The sequence below is a fragment of the Ranitomeya imitator genome, chromosome 6 (genome assembly GCF_032444005.1).
Source record: "Ranitomeya imitator isolate aRanImi1 chromosome 6, aRanImi1.pri, whole genome shotgun sequence".
NCBI classification, from domain to species: domain Eukaryota; kingdom Metazoa; phylum Chordata; class Amphibia; order Anura; family Dendrobatidae; genus Ranitomeya; species Ranitomeya imitator.
This window is the reverse complement of record NC_091287.1, coordinates 2,211,447-2,229,921: the sequence shown is the minus strand read 5'-3', so window position 1 is coordinate 2,229,921 and position 18,475 is coordinate 2,211,447. Positions and strand designations below refer to the sequence as shown.

The following is an 18,475-nucleotide window of genomic DNA, read 5'->3' as shown; positions in this document are numbered from 1 at the left end:
CCAGGGAGAATGAGTGACCTTTAAGTGGACCTGCGCTACCACCAACCTAACCGGGTTCCCTGGAGAGGCCCAGCCAGAGGGAGAGAGCATCGAGGTCGTCTCCCAGCAGGATTACCGTCAGCAGCTACGCCGGCAGCAGGAGGAGTAGGCCAGGAAGAAAGAGCTCAGACGTCAAGCCGACCGCGAGAGAGACCTGCAGGCCAAAGCTCAGGCTAGACAGACGAGTCAGGAGGATTGTGGTCCCCAGTATCACAGGACAGTAGTGACCTTCCGCTTACAAGGGGGTTGGGCTTTAAAAAAGGAGCCCGGCCTCGATCTTGAGGTATTTGTAAATCGGCGGGATGTGGAGGCGCACCTCATCAAGGGACACCCAGGCCGGGATCTGTACCCTGGTGACCGTGTTAGGTACACGCGGCATTGGGGAGACAAGGGGTGGTATGCCCTTCACGTCTACAAATACAAGCCAGAAGTCACTGTATCACTGTCCTACCGCTCTCCACCCGAACAGGTGACCCCTGCACCAGTCACCATGTGTTCAAAGTGCACCCAGACCTCAGTAGCATGGAGAACTGTGAGTACACAGACCCCAATCCAGAGTGAGGACGCACTCTACGTAGTACCCGGTGGTAGCCGATAACCAACAGGGCTACCCCCACTGGTACTACCCACAGAGTGGCATAAGTAAACCTCAAAAACCTGAAGATTGTAAATAGTTCTTAAAAACATTTCCAGTTTTGCTGCTTTAAAAACCCATCTAGGGTTATTCCTTAAAGGGGTCCCGCGTTAAAGGGATCCTATGTTTCGGTTGCACCTGTTTTTGCACAAGTTTTCTACTTTTATACCAAAGAACTGCAGAATCATGAACTGTGCATGATCACAAACTGCCTGTATATAGTTTGCACCTTCTTAAAGGTGCTCTCTACTGGTTTTACAAGAAGAGCTTTTTCGAAGAGACTGTCCTTGATGACATCGTGAAAGTTTTTACTGTTTTAAGTTAGTAGGTGACTTATGTATTGATACTTTGCACTACCGCGGAGAAAGACGACTTTGCCCTTAAAGGGATTGTTTACTAGTTGCACTGTGCTAAAAAGTTAATATATTATAGAAGTTAATATAATAGATAGTGAGTTAATGCAATAAAGGGAAAGTAGATAGAAATAATGTTTACACAGCCGATAGTATGTAGCTAGAAAGTTAGACAGTGATAAAATGTTTGATACTCCCGGTCTGGGAAAAAGAAAACAACAATACATCAGCAAAAGACATGCAAAATTTTTGAAATGCTATAAAACAAGTTAATATATAAACTATATTTCCCTTTATGGGAGGTGAGGACACTTGAACGTTACAAACAATAATATATTTACATTGTGCATACAACATTCAAAGGCAAATGGAAAAACAATTACTATCTAACTATGAGACACAATTACCCATACAGGTATTCTATCTTACTAAGTGCAAGTACCCTCTAAGGGTATACTATCATTAACCCTTAAAGTGCTAATCAACATTTTCCTCATCTTTCTTCTACATGCACGACTATCTGTCTACCCCCACGGGTCTACTGCATTTCTTTCCTAAAACCTGCCATTTTATTTAAAGTACATCACTTTAGCATTTTAACTACATACTATCGGCTATGTGAACATTATTACTAACTAACTTCTTAAGGCAACATTATTACTTTGGCAGACAAAATGACTAGTGATAAAAATTCCCCATTAAATGTCACCTGCTTAACCCAGCAGGAAGTGCGGCGGCGTCTAAAAATCACTAAAATTGACAAATCTCCGGGCCCGGATGGGATCCACCCTCGAGTACTGCAGGAATTGAGTACAGTCATCGATAGACCATTATTTTTAATCTTTAAAGACTCCATAATAACAGGGTCTGTGCCACAGGACTGGCGTATAGCAAATGTGGTGCCAATATTCAAAAAGGGGACAAAAACTGAACTCGGAAATTATCGGCCAGTAAGCTTAACCTCTACTGTGGGTAAAATCCTGGAGGGCATTCTAAGGGACGCTATGCTGGAGTATCTGAAGAGGAAGAACCTCATGACCCAGTATCAGCACGGGTTTACTAGGGACCGTTCATGGCAGACTAATCTGATCAGCTTCTATGAAGAGGTAAGTTCCGGACAGGACCAAGGGAACCCAGTGGACGTAGTGTATATGGACTTTTCAAAAGCTTTTGATACGGTGCCACACAAAAGGTTGATACATAAAATGAGAATAATGGGGATAGGGGAAAATATGTGTAAGTGGGTTGAGAGCTGGCTCAGGGATAGGAAACAAAGGGTGGTTATTAATGGAGCACACTCGGACTGGGTCACGGTTAGCAGTGGGGTACCACAGGGGTCAGTATTGGGCCCTCTTCTTTTTAACATATTTATTAATGACCTTGTAGGGGGCATTCAGAGCAGAATTTCAATATTTGCAGATGACACTAAACTCTGCAGGGTAATTAATACAGGGGAGGACAATTTTATATTACAGGATGATTTATGTAAACTAGAAGCTTGGGCTGATATATGGCAAATGAGCTTTAATGGGGATAAATGTAAGGTCATGCACTTGGGTAGAAGAAATAAGATTTATAATTATGTGCTTAATTCTAAAACTCTGGGCAAAACAGTCAATGAAAAAGATCTGGGTGTATGGGTGGATGACAAACTCATATTCAGGGGCCAGTGTCAGGCAGCTGCTACAAAGGCAAATAAAATAATGGGATGCATTAAAAGAGGCATAGATGCTCATGAGGAGAACATAATTTTACCTCTATACAAGTCACTAGTTCGACCACACTTAGAATACTGTGCACAGTTCTGGTCTCCGGTGTATAAGAAAGACATAGCTGAACTGGAGCGGGTGCAGAGAAGAGCGACCAAGGTTATTAGAGGACTGGGGGGGTCTGCAATACCAAGATAGGTTATTACACTGGGGGCTATTTAGTTTGGGAAAACGAAGACTAAGGGGTGATCTTATGTTAATGTATAAATATATGAGGGGACAGTACAAAGACCTTTCTGATGATCTTTTTAATCATAGACCTGAGACGGGGACAAGGGGGCATCCTCTACGTCTGGAGGAAAGAAGGTTTAGGCATAATAACAGACGCGGATTCTTTACTGTAAGAGCAGTGAGACTATAGAACTCTCTGCCGTATGATGCTGTAATGAGTGATTCATTACTTAAATTTAAGAGGGGACTGGATGCCTTTCTGGAAAAGTATAATGCTACAGGGTATATACACTAGATTCCTTGATAGGGCGTTGATCCAGGGAACTAGTCTGATTGCCGTATGTGGAGTCGGGAAGGAATTTTTTTCCCCAATATGGAGCTTACTCTTTGCCACACTGGTTTTTTTGCCTTCCTCTGGATCAACATGTTAGGGCATGTTAGGTTAGGCTATGGGTTGAACTAGATGGACTTATAGTCTTCCTTCAACCTTAATAACTATGTAACTTTCTTTAGTAAAAGTGCAACAAGTAAACATTCTGTCATGCCGATTACGGCGATAAAGGGGCAGGATGGCGTATTTGGAACCCGCACCTGTCCCTGCCACTATAAGGGGCCCTGGCTTTCCCTTATCTCGGGGGTACCTATGAAGGTTAGGAGGCCCGAGCCGCCAGCGTATCCCTGTCTCCTATGCAGACCCTATAGTGACCCCCACTCCCAAGGGAGGTGGACTGCACCAGTGTATAACTATACAATAAACAGGAAAACAGACAATGTAAAGGAAAACCAAACTTAGCTTAATGCTGCAAGACACATCACAGCAGGAAGAAACACCAGATACAACGGACACAGCTGAAGAACAGCAGTTCCCAGCTAGCTCCTACTCCTGGCTTGGTCGCTGAAGAATGAACTAACACCGACAGTCAGCTGATGAACCAGGTGACCTTTTAAAGGATGGAGGGAGTGGTCACCACAAACATCAGCTGAGCCAGCAGCAATGCAATAACACGAGCGGCCACCAGAAGGGGAAAAACTGCATTAACCCCCTATGACCAAAAAGGAAAAAAGGTATTAAACTGAAGCAAACCAGATCTGCCACAAATCCAAAATTGGATTGTGACAGTACCCCCCTTTCAATGAGGGGCCTTTGGACCCTCAACACTGGACCTCACCAGTAAACAACCTACAGTGAGAACGTCTCGATTCACCAGAGTTCACCTCCTCAGTCACCTGACCCTTAGGTTTACGGTGGACACAGCATATTGGAGATGACAACGTAGGCGGCACAAATCTCCAGAGCGCCGACTTGTGGAATGAGTTGTGTATGGGCATTACAGAGGGTATCTCCAACTTGTAAGTCTTCAGACCAACAATGGCTGATACCCGGTATGGCCCGATTACCCTCGAACTCCAGATCCCAGTTCCACACTGCCACCTGATATCTTTGGTGGACACCCATACGTAATCATTCACACACAGGTCCGGACCTGAACGTTTATTTTCACGCATGCGTCTGCCACAAGATGGTGAACTCTTTACTGAACCGACAACAGAGGCGTCCCCCTGTGTCACCAAACTCACACCCCCACAATGCACCGAGGGAACCACCACTCTCCTCCGACCCCTCCTCCTTAGAGGTCTCTGACATAGCGGGTTAGAATGTAGTGAGGGTAGAGTCTTGTCCCTACTTCCTTTTAGGACCTCTGCTGCCCCCACTGGAGAAGGAGAAGGTTGTAGAAGGATGGCAGAGATCATAGCTCCAGGGCAGCAGTCCTCACACGACCGACCCCAGCTGACTACTTCTCTGGACCGCCAGTCTATGACAGGGTTGTGTCTTTTCAACCAAGGGAGACCTAAGACAATGGGAGTTGGTATGCCCTCCAAGACGTAACATGACAGGAACTCTTCATGACAAGCCCCTATACGCAGATGTATATTGTCAACGACTTGGGTAATGCTCCCCTGGCTGAGCGGGACAGAGTCAATGGCCTGGACGCTTAGTGGTCTAGCTAGCGACCTACACTTCAGGCCATGGGTCTGGACAAAATGTGCATCCACCAAATTGACTCCTGCTCCACTGTCCACCAGCACCGAGATATTCTCAGTTACCCCACCAACCACCACCTCAGCAGGTAAAGTACACTGAGACGAGAATAGGGAGGAAATATACACTCCCTGGTCGCTTCCTTCCACACAGCCAGAGGGACACGCCTTTTTAGATGGATCATGTATTTTGGTTCAAGCTGGGCAGACATTGATAAAATGACCGGTCTGCCCACAGTAGAAACATGCCGCCACACCACGGCGAACCCCAGACAACCCCGTTTGGGAACCAACTCCTCCCAGCTGCATGGGTTCGTCCGTCTGCCCAGGTGTGTCCTCCTCCCTAGCAAGGACTATAGGGGGCACATTTGGTGTATGCCTCTCCCTCAAACGTCTATCCACCCGGATGGTAAGAGACATGGCGGCCTCCAATGACTTGGGGGCGGCATACTGTACCAGAGTATCTTGTAACCTAGGGGACAGACCCTGCACAAAATGGCTCCTAAGGGCCGGGTCATTCCACTGTGTGTCAGTGGCCCACCTCCTGAACTCTGAACAGTTCTCCTCTGCCGGCCGACCCCCCTGCTTGATCTTACGGAGTCGGGATTCCACCAAGGAGACGCCATCCTGGTCACCATATACCAGCGCCAGAGCCGCAAAAAACTCATCCACTGACCATAGAGATGGAGAACCGGTCGGCAGAGAGAAGGCCCAGGATTGGGGATCACCCTTAAGAAGGGAAACAATTATACCCACCCGTTGTTCCTCACTCCCTGATGAACGAGGGCGAAGCCTGAAGTATAACTTACAGGCCTCCTTAAAAACCAAAAATGTATCTCTCCCACCAGAGAACCTGTCAGTAAGAGATAACTTGGGCTCAGGTTGAGCATTTATCTGAGCCGAAGCCCAAAACCCCACCAACTGCTGCAGCTGCTGCACCACCTCACCATGCAGCACCTTAAACTCGTCGGTGAGGGTCTGAAGCAGTTGGGAAAAAGCCTGCATTTGAGCCATGGCTCACCAAAAAAAATGTGAAGGTCGGTGTTAATGTCACGCCGATTACGGCGATAAAGGGGCAGGATGGCGTATTTGGAACCCGCACCTGTCCCTGCCACTATAAGGGGCCCTGGCTTTCCCTTATCTCGGGGGTACCTATGAAGGTTAGGAGGCCCGAGCCGCCAGCGTATCCCTGTCTCCTATGCAGACCCTATAGTGACCCCCACTCCCCCCAAGAGAGGTGGACTGCACCAGTGTATAACTATACAATAAACAGGAAAACAGACAATGTAAAGGAAAACCAAACTTAGCTTAATGCTGCAAGACACAGCACAGCAGGAAGAAACACCAGATACAACGGACACAGCTGAAGAACAGCAGTTCCCAGCTAGCTCCCACTCCTGGCTTGGTCGCTGAAGAATGAACTAACACCGACAGTCAGCTGATGAACCAGGTGACCTTTTAAAGGATGGAGGGAGTGGTCACCACAAACATCAGCTGAGCCAGCAGCAATGCAATAACAGGAGCGGCCACCAGAGGGGGAAAAACTGCATTAACCCCCGATGCAATAACACGAGCGGCCACCAGAGGGGGAAAAACTGCATTAACCCCCTATGACCAAAAAGGAAAAAAGGTATTAAACTGAAGCAAACCAGATCTGCCACAAATCCAAAATTGGATCGTGACACATTCCCTTTAAGGGGGAAACTCAAGTCCCTTCTGAGGTAGTGCCAACAATCAACAAGTCAGTTATCACTTTCAAAACAGCAAAGCTTTCACAAAGTCCTCAGGAACAGTTTCTTCGCAAAGGCTTCTTTTTATAAAACCAGTAGAGAGCACCTTTAAGAAGGTGAAAACTATGTACAACGGACAGTTTGTGAACCATTCACCATCCAAGATTCCAATGATCTTTTTAAAACAATGATGAAGTTGTGCAAAACTTGAAACAATAGGGATCCCGGGTAAACAAAGGGATCCCTTTAAGTGTTAACCCAGAACAGGTTTTAAAGCAGCAAAAGATAACCAGATAACTATTTACAGCATCGGTTTTTCTAGGTTTATTAGAGCGATCTCCACCAGGGCTTCACCTGACACATAGCCCTCTGTGGCTTAGGATGGTTTGGATCCAAGATCACTCCCGGAGCCAGGTATACAATGTTAGTCTGTCTTCCATGCACATTCAGGTCTTGCGCAGCAACAAAAGTCTGTCTGGCTTGGGGTTGGATACTGGTTACAGTGGCGGCTACCGCAGTTGCGTCAGCGGTGAGTTCTTCCTCCAGGGTCCTGGATACTGCCAAAAGGGCTGTGCATCTCTGTACATCCCGGGTCCACCAACTGCTTCCTTTCTGGTACCGATGATAAGTCACAGCTTCCCCGGGATTCAAGGTTAGATCCGCATTGGCTCCGCTAAGGTAGGGCTCCACCTCACCCCAGGTAACATGGACTCTTATTGGTGACCCGATCTCTTGAATGAAGCCTTTTTCCTTCTGGGGTTGGAAGATCACAACACCTCATTTCAGCGGAAGGTCGTCTGATGATTCACCTCGGGACTCCCGCTCAGCTTCCCTCCTATACTCCGCGATCAGATGCCGCCGGTATTCTCCAATGGAAAGGGCCCAAGGTCATGCCCTTGTGGTCCGGAGCCTGATGACAGAGGCGCCGGGGCTCCAGCAGCCGCGATGGTGAACGGAGTAAAAGCGGGGGGAAGGCAAACTCCCGGAATATCACGGCCCCGAGTACCTGCACGTGAGATGGTTCTCCCGGCGCCACTCCATCCCTCTGGGGAAAGCGCCAGAGCCAGCGATGGTGCCGGCAGCGGAGCTCCCGCGGACAGCTCCCATATACTCTCCAGCGGTGGCATGTCTGTATAATCTTCTGGTGACGGGGGTCGATATGGGGCCATTCTTTTTCGGGGGTCCCCGCCGATCTCCAACTCCATTCCTTCCCCCTCTGGAGAATGGTTTCATTTTTGCTGTCCCCGCCCGCCATGGAGGATCAGGAGGCGGACCTCGGTTGCTGACGGACACATCCCCTAGATACAGAAATATTTAGACTAGGCGGCCATTGTTTTTCGCGCTTCTCAGTTCGTTCATGCTCACAACTCCACACCCTTCTTCTTCTCCAGCGTCCCTCGTGGCGGGAATTTTGGCAGTAAATAGTTGTAACGGGACTACTGTGCTGTAGTACCTCTTTCAGCACCCCCCGTGTTTCAGGAGGTCCACTCTGCTTTTGCTGGATTCTGAATGAAGGACGCTGGCTGGAATTCCTTGATTACATGGGAGCATATAAAAGCTGACTGCTACTCCATGTATTTCCAGTCTAAAAGAACACACTTTATTCACAGCACACAGAATATGTAACACAGATACACAGGGCAAGCCAAAAGAAAAAACAGGCCAGACATACATTACAATAGCCGCAGGGGGCCGGAGCCTGCTGGTATTTACTGTGGGAATTACAAAGGTGGGGAGGTTAGAAGGAGAATATCTTGTCCCCTCTGCCCAGGGATGCAGCCTGTGGACTGATGCATTTCACATGGAACCTATTATACATAATATATAGCATAACATATTCTTGGTGCTGGGGGTTCTGTAACAATAGCAATACACAGTCCTTAAGAAACAAACAGTTCAAATACGATTCTGGCACAGTTCTTAGGCGCACATGACCCGATTCCTCAGACTTAAGTAGATACTGTTCGTGACGCCAAAAAGTTGGAGCGCCCCCACGTCAGGGCAATGGGGTACTCGGTACCAGGCCCCTTCTGTAGTCGGTGGGGATGTCACGGTGGCTGGACCCGGTCCGTGGCCCTTTGAAGGGCGTCCAATAAAAGAACAAAAGTTTATAGGATAATGTTCGTGACGCCACCTGTGATATTCAGTCAGAGTGACCGACGCTGCTTAGGGGTCCACTGGGGTGATGTTATGGCAGCTAGATGGTATACCTTCCCACAGATGAAGTGTGTCCCCAGGGCTTCCCAGAGTGATGGTGGTGGATGGTGGATAATGTAAGGCGCAGGGAATATTGAGGACACAAGGTTGCAGACCGGCCGGACTCTGCCTACCCTGTGGTCCCTACCCTGGACTGCGGATGCTGAAGTCTTCAGTAAAGGTAAAGAGACTGCAACCTTGTGTCCTCATTATTCACTGCGCCTTACATCATCCACTATCCACCATCTACACTCTAGGAAGCCCTGGGGATACACTTCACCTGTGGGAAGGTATACCATCTAGCTGCTATAATATCACCCCAGCGGACCCCTAAGCAGCGTCGGTCACCCTGACCGAATACCACAGGTGGCGTCACGAACATTATCCCTTTAAAAACCTTACCCCCAATTTATAACGGACGTTCCCCCTAGGGCCACGGACCGGGTCAGCCACCGTGACATCCCCGACAAGAACCGAAGGGCCCGGCTCCGAGTAACACCTAGCCCTTGGGGGCTCTCCATTTACAGAATAATTTACATTTCAGAGGGGACTTGTTCAGACAATGGACATTACAGCATAACAGCATTTAAAAAATGCAATGTGTGAACATGCCCAGTCTCCAGCTTTTTTTTTTAACTGTTTCAGATTTCAAAAGCCACAAAACAGATAACAGATGCGAGAGAGACGACCATTCTTCAGATGCTCACAAGTAATACACAAGAGGATTAACAAAAAATCTTGTGACAGAGGCATCACAAAAGATGTCAGAAAAGACACCTCAGGAAAACCCTGCAGGTGGCATCTTTAGCAGGATGAAGGCCGTGTGCGGACGATCAGGAATAGGAGCGTTTTGGATGCCGTGTATTTTCACAGTTCCAATCATTATGGAGCGCCCCCATGGGGCCGTGGGGTACTCGGTAGCGAGTCCTTTGGTTCTCCTGGGGATGTCACGGTGGCTGACCCGGCCCGTGGCCCTGGGACGTCCTTGTAAAAGGGAAAGGTCTTTAAAGGGGAAATGTTCGTGACGCCACCTGTGATATTCGGTCAGGGTGACCGACGCTGCTTAGGGGTCCGCTGGGGTGATGTTATGGCAGCTAGATAGTATACCTTCCCACAGGTGAAGTGTATCCCCAGGGCTTCCCAGTGTGTAGATGGTGGATGATGTAAGGCGCAGTGAATAATGAGGACACAAGGTTGCAGTCTCTTTACCTTTACTGAAGACTTCAGCATCCACAGTCCAGAGCACCAGATCACAGGGCAGGCAGAGTCCGGCCGGTTTGAAGGCAAATCCAGAGTCCCCTTATCCAGGTGGAAATCAGTAGCCTTCCTCTAGCGCTGCAGTGTTGTAGTCCCTTACTGCTAAGCTTCTCATAAGGTCCTCACAGATGTTGTAGATATTATGTCTCTCTCTCTGTCCCCCAGATGGATAGGACAAACCCGTATGACCGGTGGCTTGACGTGTTTTACAATGACTCTATCATGCCCCAGCCTCTAAGGGGTGCCACCTTGCCTCCTGGGTGTAATGGCGGACAGGTAACGTGAAAATAGCTGTCCTGCCGGTCTCTGGAGCAAATGCATGTAGAGGAGATGCGGAGACACCATCACGTGTTTCTCAAAGCAGGCAGTGAATAGCCAGGCCTTTCCCCGGGAAGGAACAACCAAGGGAAGGGCAGCATCCAATAAAGGAAAACATCCAATAAAGGAAAACCACCTATGCCAAGTATGGTATCCATCCACAGACAGCTGTTTCGGGGTCTCTGGAGCAAGGCATAACGGATCGTTGCTCCCTCGGTGTTCCGGCTACCAGGATCCTGCGCCTCAGAAGGAGCCAGCTTGTGTAGGGCTGTTCCCCTCCTGGAATCTACTCCTTTGCTATGATTTCTTTCACCATCTCTAAAATACAGTTCTCCTTCAGTGTCTCTTTCTAGAAGTTGCAGCTCTCAGGGCATGCACAGCTCCGTGTCCTTCTTCCTCGATCTCTGACAGGCTGCCACCCCGGTCAGGGACCAACTACCTGAGCGAAGCTCAGCCAGCAACTAAGTTAACTCACTTCCTCCCAAGGCAACCAGTTTTACCTAACCATGAAGAGTACCCTAATAAATAGGAGCAGAGCTCCCCCCGGTTGCCTGGAGTGTGAAATGTGTTGCATGTTTGTGATACCTGGATTCAGTTGCCCTTCTTTGCCTCCAAACGAAATATCACTCTCCCCTAGAGGAGAACAATATTACTGCAATGACCAGGACGCTGGGGCGCTGCAATTGCAGCTGTCCGTCATTACACGTGGAGTCACTGCACGTAATGACTTTCTATTGGCGGAGACCAGAAACAGACATGCTGCGTCTGGTAACCCAGAGTAAACAGACACTGGGGCAGGAGATGTCCACTGTGCTTGTGATGTAGAACACGGCTATTCCTCACTGTGGGCACGCAGCCTTCATACGCCAGGGCCTGAACGATGTCACATAGCCACAGGTCGCAATGTTCCCGAAGAGATACAATGACCAACAAGGTTTAGGCTATGTGCCCACATTCAGGAAAGTGTGCAGAATTTTCCTGAGCAAATCTGGACTACTTTTGCAGGAAATCTGCACGCGTATTTTTCACGTTTTCCTTGCGTTTTTCTCATTTGAGGATTTTTTGCATATTTTTCCAGAGCTTCCCAATGCAATAATATAGCGGGAAATCCGCGAAACATTCGCAAAATTAATGAACATGCTGCGTTTTTTTCCGCAATGCATATTTATCGCGGAAAAAAACGCAACATGTGCATAAAAATTGCGAAATGCATTAAAAATGATAGGATGCTTAATGTAAGCATTTTTAAAGCATTTTTGCAACGGAAAACTGCCGAAAAAATGTAAAAAAAACAGCAAAAAATCCGCAACGTGTGCACATAGCCTTATAGACAGCAGAAAATGGCTGGATGGAGATTGTCCTCATTTACTCATTATTCAAGGTGACTGATCACAGAACAGAAGTGTGGGCAAATTTGGGTCAGTTACCCATAGCAACGGGACCCCTGCTTATTAAGGGAACAGATAAAAGTCTATGAGAAGTTGCTTTAGGCAACTGATCCACTGTCTGCACAGCATTCGATATATGGCAGCAGAGCTGTGTGCGTGCAGTCATCCTGGCAGCAGAGCTGTGTGCACGCAGACGACTGGCAGCAGAGCTGTGTGCGCAGTTGCCTGGCAGCAGAGCTGTGTGCGCCCAGTCGTCCTGGCAGCAGAGCTGTGTGCACCCTGTCGTCCTGGCAGCAGAGCTGTGTGTGCCCAGTCGTCCTGGCAGCAGAGCTGTGTGCCAGTCGTCCTGGCAGCAGAGCTGTGTGCGCGCAGTCGACTGGCAGCAGAGCTGTGTGCGCAGTTGCCTGGCAGCAGAGCTATGTGTGCCCAGTCGTCCTGGCAGCAGAGCTGTGTGCGCCCAGTCTTCCTGTGTTGTGAATTCTGTGGCAGAGCTCCCTCCTGTGGTCACAAGTGGTACTTCGGCTGGTTCTCTCTGTGAGCTTCCGTTGGTGGAGGAAAGTGGTACTGCGGCTTCTGAGTTTCCTTCCTCAGGTGATGTGGTGAAGTCGTTAGGTGCTGCTCTATTTAATTCCACCTAGTGCTTTGATCCTGGCCTCCAGTCAATGTTCTAGTATTGGACCTGTTTCCTCCTGGATCGTTCCTGTGGCCTGCTGCTCTGCTTAGCTAAGTTCCTCTTTGCTATCTGTTTGCTGTTTTTTTCTGTACAGCTTGTCAATTTGTTTTTTTCTGCTTGCTGGAAGCTCTGGGACGCAGAGGGTGTACCTCCGTGCCGTTAGTTCGGTACGGAGGGTCTTTTTGTCCCCTTTGCGTGGTTTTTGTAGGGTTTTGTGTTGACCGCAAAGTTACCTTTCCTATCCTCGCTCTGTTCAGAAAGTTGGGCCTCACTTTGCTAAATCTATTTCATCTCTACGTTTGTCTTTTCATCTTTACTCACAGTCATTATATGTGGGGGCTGCCTTTTCCTTTGGGGTATTTCTCTGAGGCAAGGTAGGCTTATTTTCTATCTTCAGGCTAGCTAGTTTCTCAGGCCGTGCCGAGTTGCATAGGGAGCGTTAGGCGCAATCCACGGCTGCCTTTAGTGTGGTTGGAGAGGATTAGGGATTGCGGTCAACAGAGTTCCCACGTCTCAGAGCTCGTTCTTGTTTTTTGGGTTATTGCCAGGTCACTGTATGTGCGCTGACCTCTATGTCCATTGTGGTACTGAATTACCTTTCATAACATTACTGGAGGCCAAAAGTACTAATGATTCCCAATAGAGGGGAAAAAAAAGTTCTGAGACCATTTTTTTTTCTTTGCACTGTGTTTTGCCTTTTTTTTCCCCTAGACATTTGGGTGGTTCAGGACACAGGTGTAGCGATGGACATTAAAGGTCTGTCTTCATGTGTGGACCAGCTCACGGCAAGAGTACAAAGTATTCAAGACTTTGTGGTTCAGAATTCTATGTTAGAACCGAGAATTCCTATTCCTGATTTGTTTTTTGGAGATAGAACTAAATTTCTGAGTTTCAAAAATAATTGTAAACTATTTCTGGCTTTGAAACCTCGCTCCTCTGGTGACCCAGTTCAACAAGTTAGGATCGTTATTTCTTTTTTGCGTGGCGACCCTCAGGACTGGGCATTTTCTCTTGCGTCAGGAGATCCTGCATTAAGTAAAATCGATGCATTTTTCCTGGCGCTCGGATTGCTGTACGATGAGCCTAATTCTGTGGATCAGGCAGAGAAGAATTTGCTGGCTCTGTGTCAGGGTCAGGATGAAATAGAGGTATATTGTCAGAAATTTAGAAAGTGGTCCGTACTCACTCAGTGGAATGAAGGTGCGCTCGCAGCTATTTTCAGAAAGGGTCTCTCTGAAGCCCTTAAGGATGTCATGGTGGGATTTCCTATGCCTGCTGGTCTGAATGAGTCTATGTCTTTGGCCATTCAGATCGGTCGACGCTTGCGCGAGCGTAAATCTGTGCACCATTTGGCGGTATTACCTGAGCTTAAACCTGAGCCTATGCAGTGCGATAGGACTTTGACCAGAGTTGAACGGCAAGAACACAGACGTCTGAATGGGCTGTGTTTCTACTGTGGTGATTCCACTCATGCTATCTATGATTGTCCTAAGCGCACTAAGCGGTTCGCTAGGTCTGCCACCATTGGTACGGTACAGTCAAAATTTCTTTTGTCTGTTACCTTGATCTGCTCTTTGTCATCGTATTCTGTCATGGCATTTGTGGACTCAGGCGCTGCTCTGAATTTGATGGACTTGGAGTATGCTAGGCGTTGTGGGTTTTTCTTGGAGCCCTTGCAGTGTCCTATTCCATTGAGAGGAATTGATGCTACGCCTTTGGCCAAGAATAAGCCTCAGTACTGGACCCAGCTGACCATGTGCATGGCTCCTGCACATCAGGAGGTTATTCGCTTTCTGGTGTTGCATAATCTGCATGATGTGGTCGTGTTGGGGTTGCCATGGCTACAAGTCCATAATCCAGTATCAGATTGGAAATCCATGTCTGTGTCCAGCTGGGGTTGTCAGGGGGTACATGGTGATGTCCCATTTCTGACTATTTCGTCATCCACCCCTTCTGAGGTTCCTGAGTTCTTGTCTGATTACCGGGATTTATTTGATGAACCCAAGTCCGATACCCTACCTCCGCATAGGGATTGTAATTGTGCTATCGATTTGATTCCTGGTAGTAAATTCCCAAAAGGTCGACTGTTTAATTTATCTGTGCCTGAGCACGCCGCTATGCGCAGTTATGTGAAGGAATCCCTGGAGAAGGGGCATATTCGCCCGTCATCGTCGCCATTAGGAGCAGGGTTCTTTTTTGTAGCCAAGAAGGATGGTTCACTGAGACCTTGTATAGATTACCGCCTTCTAAATAAGATCACGGTTAAATTTCAGTACCCCTTGCCATTGTTTTCTGATTTGTTTGCTCGGATTGAGGGGGCTAGTTGGTTCACCAAGATAGATCTTCGTGGTGCGTATAATCTTGTGCGTATTAAGCGAGGCGATGAGTGGAAAACTGCATTTAATATGCCCGAGGGCCATTTTGAGTATCTAGTAATGCCATTCGGACTTGCCAATGCTCCATCAGTGTTTCAGTCCTTTATGCATGACATCTTCCGAGAGTACCTGGATAAATTCCTGATTGTGTACTTAGATGACATTTTGATCTTCTCGGATGATTGGGAGTCTCATGTGAAGCAGGTCAGAACGGTGTTACAGGTCCTGCGTGCTAATTCTTTGTTTGTGAAGGGATCAAAGTGTCTCTTTGGTGTTCAGAAGGTTTCATTTTTGGGGTTAATCTTTTCCCCATCTACTATCGAGATGGACCCTGTTAAGGTCCAAGCCATCCATAATTGGACTCAGCCGACATCTCTGAAAAGTCTGCAAAAGTTCCTGGGCTTTGCTAATTTTTATCGTCGCTTCATCTGCAATTTTTCTAGTATTGCTAAACCATTGACCAATTTGACCAAGAAAGGTGCTGATTTGGTCAATTGGACTTCTGCTGCGGTGGAAGCTTTTCAAGAGTTGAAGCGTCGTTTTTCTTCTGCCCCTGTGTTGTGTCAACCAGATGTTTCGCTTCCGTTCCAGGTCGAGGTTGATGCTTCTGAGATTGGAGCAGGGGCTGTTTTGTCGCAGAGAAGTTCTGATTGCTCGGTGAAGAAACCATGCGCCTTCTTTTCCAGGAAGTTTTCGCCTGCTGAGCGAAATTATGATGTGGGCAATCGAGAGTTGCTGGCCATGAAGTGGGCATTCGAGGAGTGGTGTCATTGGCTTGAAGGAGCTAAGCATCGCGTGGTGGTCTTGACTGATCATAAGAACTTGACTTATCTCGAGTCCGCCAAGCGGTTGAATCCTAGACAAGCTCGTTGGTCGTTGTTTTTTGCCCGTTTTGACTTTGTGATTTCATACCTTCCGGGCTCTAAAAATGTGAAGGCGGATGCTCTGTCTAGGAGTTTTGTGCCCGACTCGCCGGGTGTATCTGAGCCGGCGGGTATCCTCAAAGAGGGAGTAATTGTGTCTGCCATCTCCCCTGATTTGCGGCGGGTGCTGCAAAAATTTCAGGCTAATAAACCTGATCGTTGCCCAGCGGAGAAACTGTTTGTCCCTGATAGGTGGACGAATAAAGTTATCTCTGAGGTTCATTGTTCGGTGTTGGCTGGTCATCCTGGAATCTTTGGTACCAGAGAGTTAGTGGCTAGATCCTTTTGGTGGCCGTCTCTGTGCTCGGGCTAAGCCCTGCTGTTCTCGTGCCAGTGGGTTGCTTTTGCCCTTGCCGGTCCCGAAGAGGCCTTGGACACATATCTCTATGGATTTTATTTCAGATCTTCACGTCTCTCAAAAGATGTCAGTCATTTGGGTGGTCTGTGATCGCTTCTCTAAGATGGTCCATTTGGTACCCTTGTCTAAATTGCCTTCCTCCTCTGATTTGGTGCCATTGTTCTTCCAGCATGTGGTTCGTTTGCATGGCATTCCAGAGAACATCGTTTCTGACAGAGGTTCCCAGTTTGTTTCGAGGTTTTGGCGAGCCTTTTGTGGTAGGATGGGCATTGACTTGTCTTTTTCCTCGGCTTTCCATCCTCAGACTAATGGCCAGACCGAACGAACCAATCAGACCTTGGAAACATATCTGAGTTGCTTTGTTTCTGCTGATCAGGATGACTGGGTGTCCTTTTTGCCTTTGGCTGAGTTCGCCCTTAATAATCGGGCCAGCTCGGCTACCTTGGTTTCACCGTTTTTCTGCAACTCTGGGTTCCATCCTCGTTTCTCTTGAGGGCAGGTTGAATCTTCGGACTGTCCTGGTGTGGATACTGTGGTGGACAGGTTGCAGCAGATTTGGACACATGTAGTGGACAATTTGACTTTGTCCCAGGAGAAGGCTCAACGTTTCGCTAATCGCAGACGCTGTGTGGGTCCCCGACTTCGTGTTGGGGATCTGGTTTGGTTATCTTCTCGTCATATTCCTATGAAGGTTTCCTCTCCTAAGTTTAAACCTCGTTTTATTGGTCCGTATAGGATTTCTGAGGTTCTTAATCCTGTGTCTTTTCGTCTGACCCTTCCAAATTCTTTTTCCATACATAACGTATTCCATAGGTCATTGTTGCGGAGATACGTGGCACCTATGGTTCCATCTGTTGATCCTCCTGCCCCGGTTTTGGTGGAGGGGGAGTTGGAGTATATTGTGGAGAAGATTTTGGATTCTCGTGTTTCAAGGCGGAAACTCCAGTATCTGGTTAAGTGGAAGGGTTATGCTCAGGAAGATAATTCCTGGGTCTTTGCCTCTGATGTCCATGCTCCCGATCTTGTTTGTGCCTTTCATATGGCTCATCCTGGTCGTCCTGGGAGCTCTGGTGAGGGTTCGGTGACCCCTCCTCAAGGAGGGGGTACTGTTGTGAATTCTGTGGCAGAGCTCCCTCCTGTGGTCACAAGTGGTACTTCGGCTGGTTCTCTCTGTGAGCTTCCGTTGGTGGAGGAAAGTGGTACTGCGGCTTCTGAGTTTCCTTCCTCAGGTGATGTGGTGAAGTCGTTAGGTGCTGCTCTATTTAACTCCACCTAGTGCTTTGATCCTGGCCTCCAGTCAATGTTCTAGTATTGGACCTGTTTCCTCCTGGATCGTTCCTGTGGCCTGCTGCTCTGCTTAGCTAAGTTCCTCTTTGCTATTTGTTTGCTGTTTTTTTCTGTCCAGCTTGTCAATTTGTTTTTTTCTGCTTGCTGGAAGCTCTGGGACGCAGAGGGTGTACCTCCGTGCCGTTAGTTCGGTACGGAGGGTCTTTTTGCCCCCTTTGCGTGGTTTTTGTAGGGTTTTGTGTTGACCGCAAAGTTACCTTTCCTATCCTCGCTCTGTTCAGAAAGTTGGGCCTCACTTTGCTAAATCTATTTCATCTCTACGTTTGTCTTTTCATCTTTACTCACAGTCATTATATGTGGGGGCTGCCTTTTCCTTTGGGGTATTTCTCTGAGGCAAGGTAGGCTTATTTTCTATCTTCAGGCTAGCTAGTTTCTCAGGCCGTGCCGAGTTGCATAGGGAGCGTTAGGCGCAATCCACGGCTGCCTTTAGTGTGGTTGGAGAGGATTAGGGATTGCGGTCAACAGAGTTCCCACGTCTCAGAGCTCGTTCTTGTTTTTTGGGTTATTGCCAGGTCACTGTATGTGCGCTGACCTCTATGTCCATTGTGGTACTGAATTACCTTTCATAACATCCTGGCAGCAGAGCTGTGTGCCAGTCGTCCTGGCAGCAGAGCTGTGTGCGCGCAGTCGTCCTGGCAGCAGAGCTGTGTGCGCGCAGTCGTCCTGGCAGCAGAGCTGTGTGCGCCCAGTCATACTGGCAGCAGAGCTGTGTGCGCGCAGTCGTCCTGGCAGCAGAGCTGTGTGCGCGCAGTCGTCCTGGCAGCAGAGTTGTGTGCGCGCAGTCGCCTGGCAGCAGAGCTGTGTGCGCACAGTCATCCTGGCAGCAGAGCTGTGTGCGCCCAATCATCCTGGCAGCAGAGCTGTGTGCCAGTCGTCCTGGCAGCAGAGCTGTGGGCACGCAGTC

General features: G+C 48.3%; 1 protein-coding gene across 1 annotated transcript in view; it reads left to right on the top strand.

Moving 5' to 3' along the window:
* Positions 1-18,475, top strand: part of LOC138641571 (tyrosinase-like) — a 221,508-nt gene that overhangs the window by 30,016 nt on the left and 173,017 nt on the right. The gene's annotated exons all lie outside the window — the stretch shown is intronic.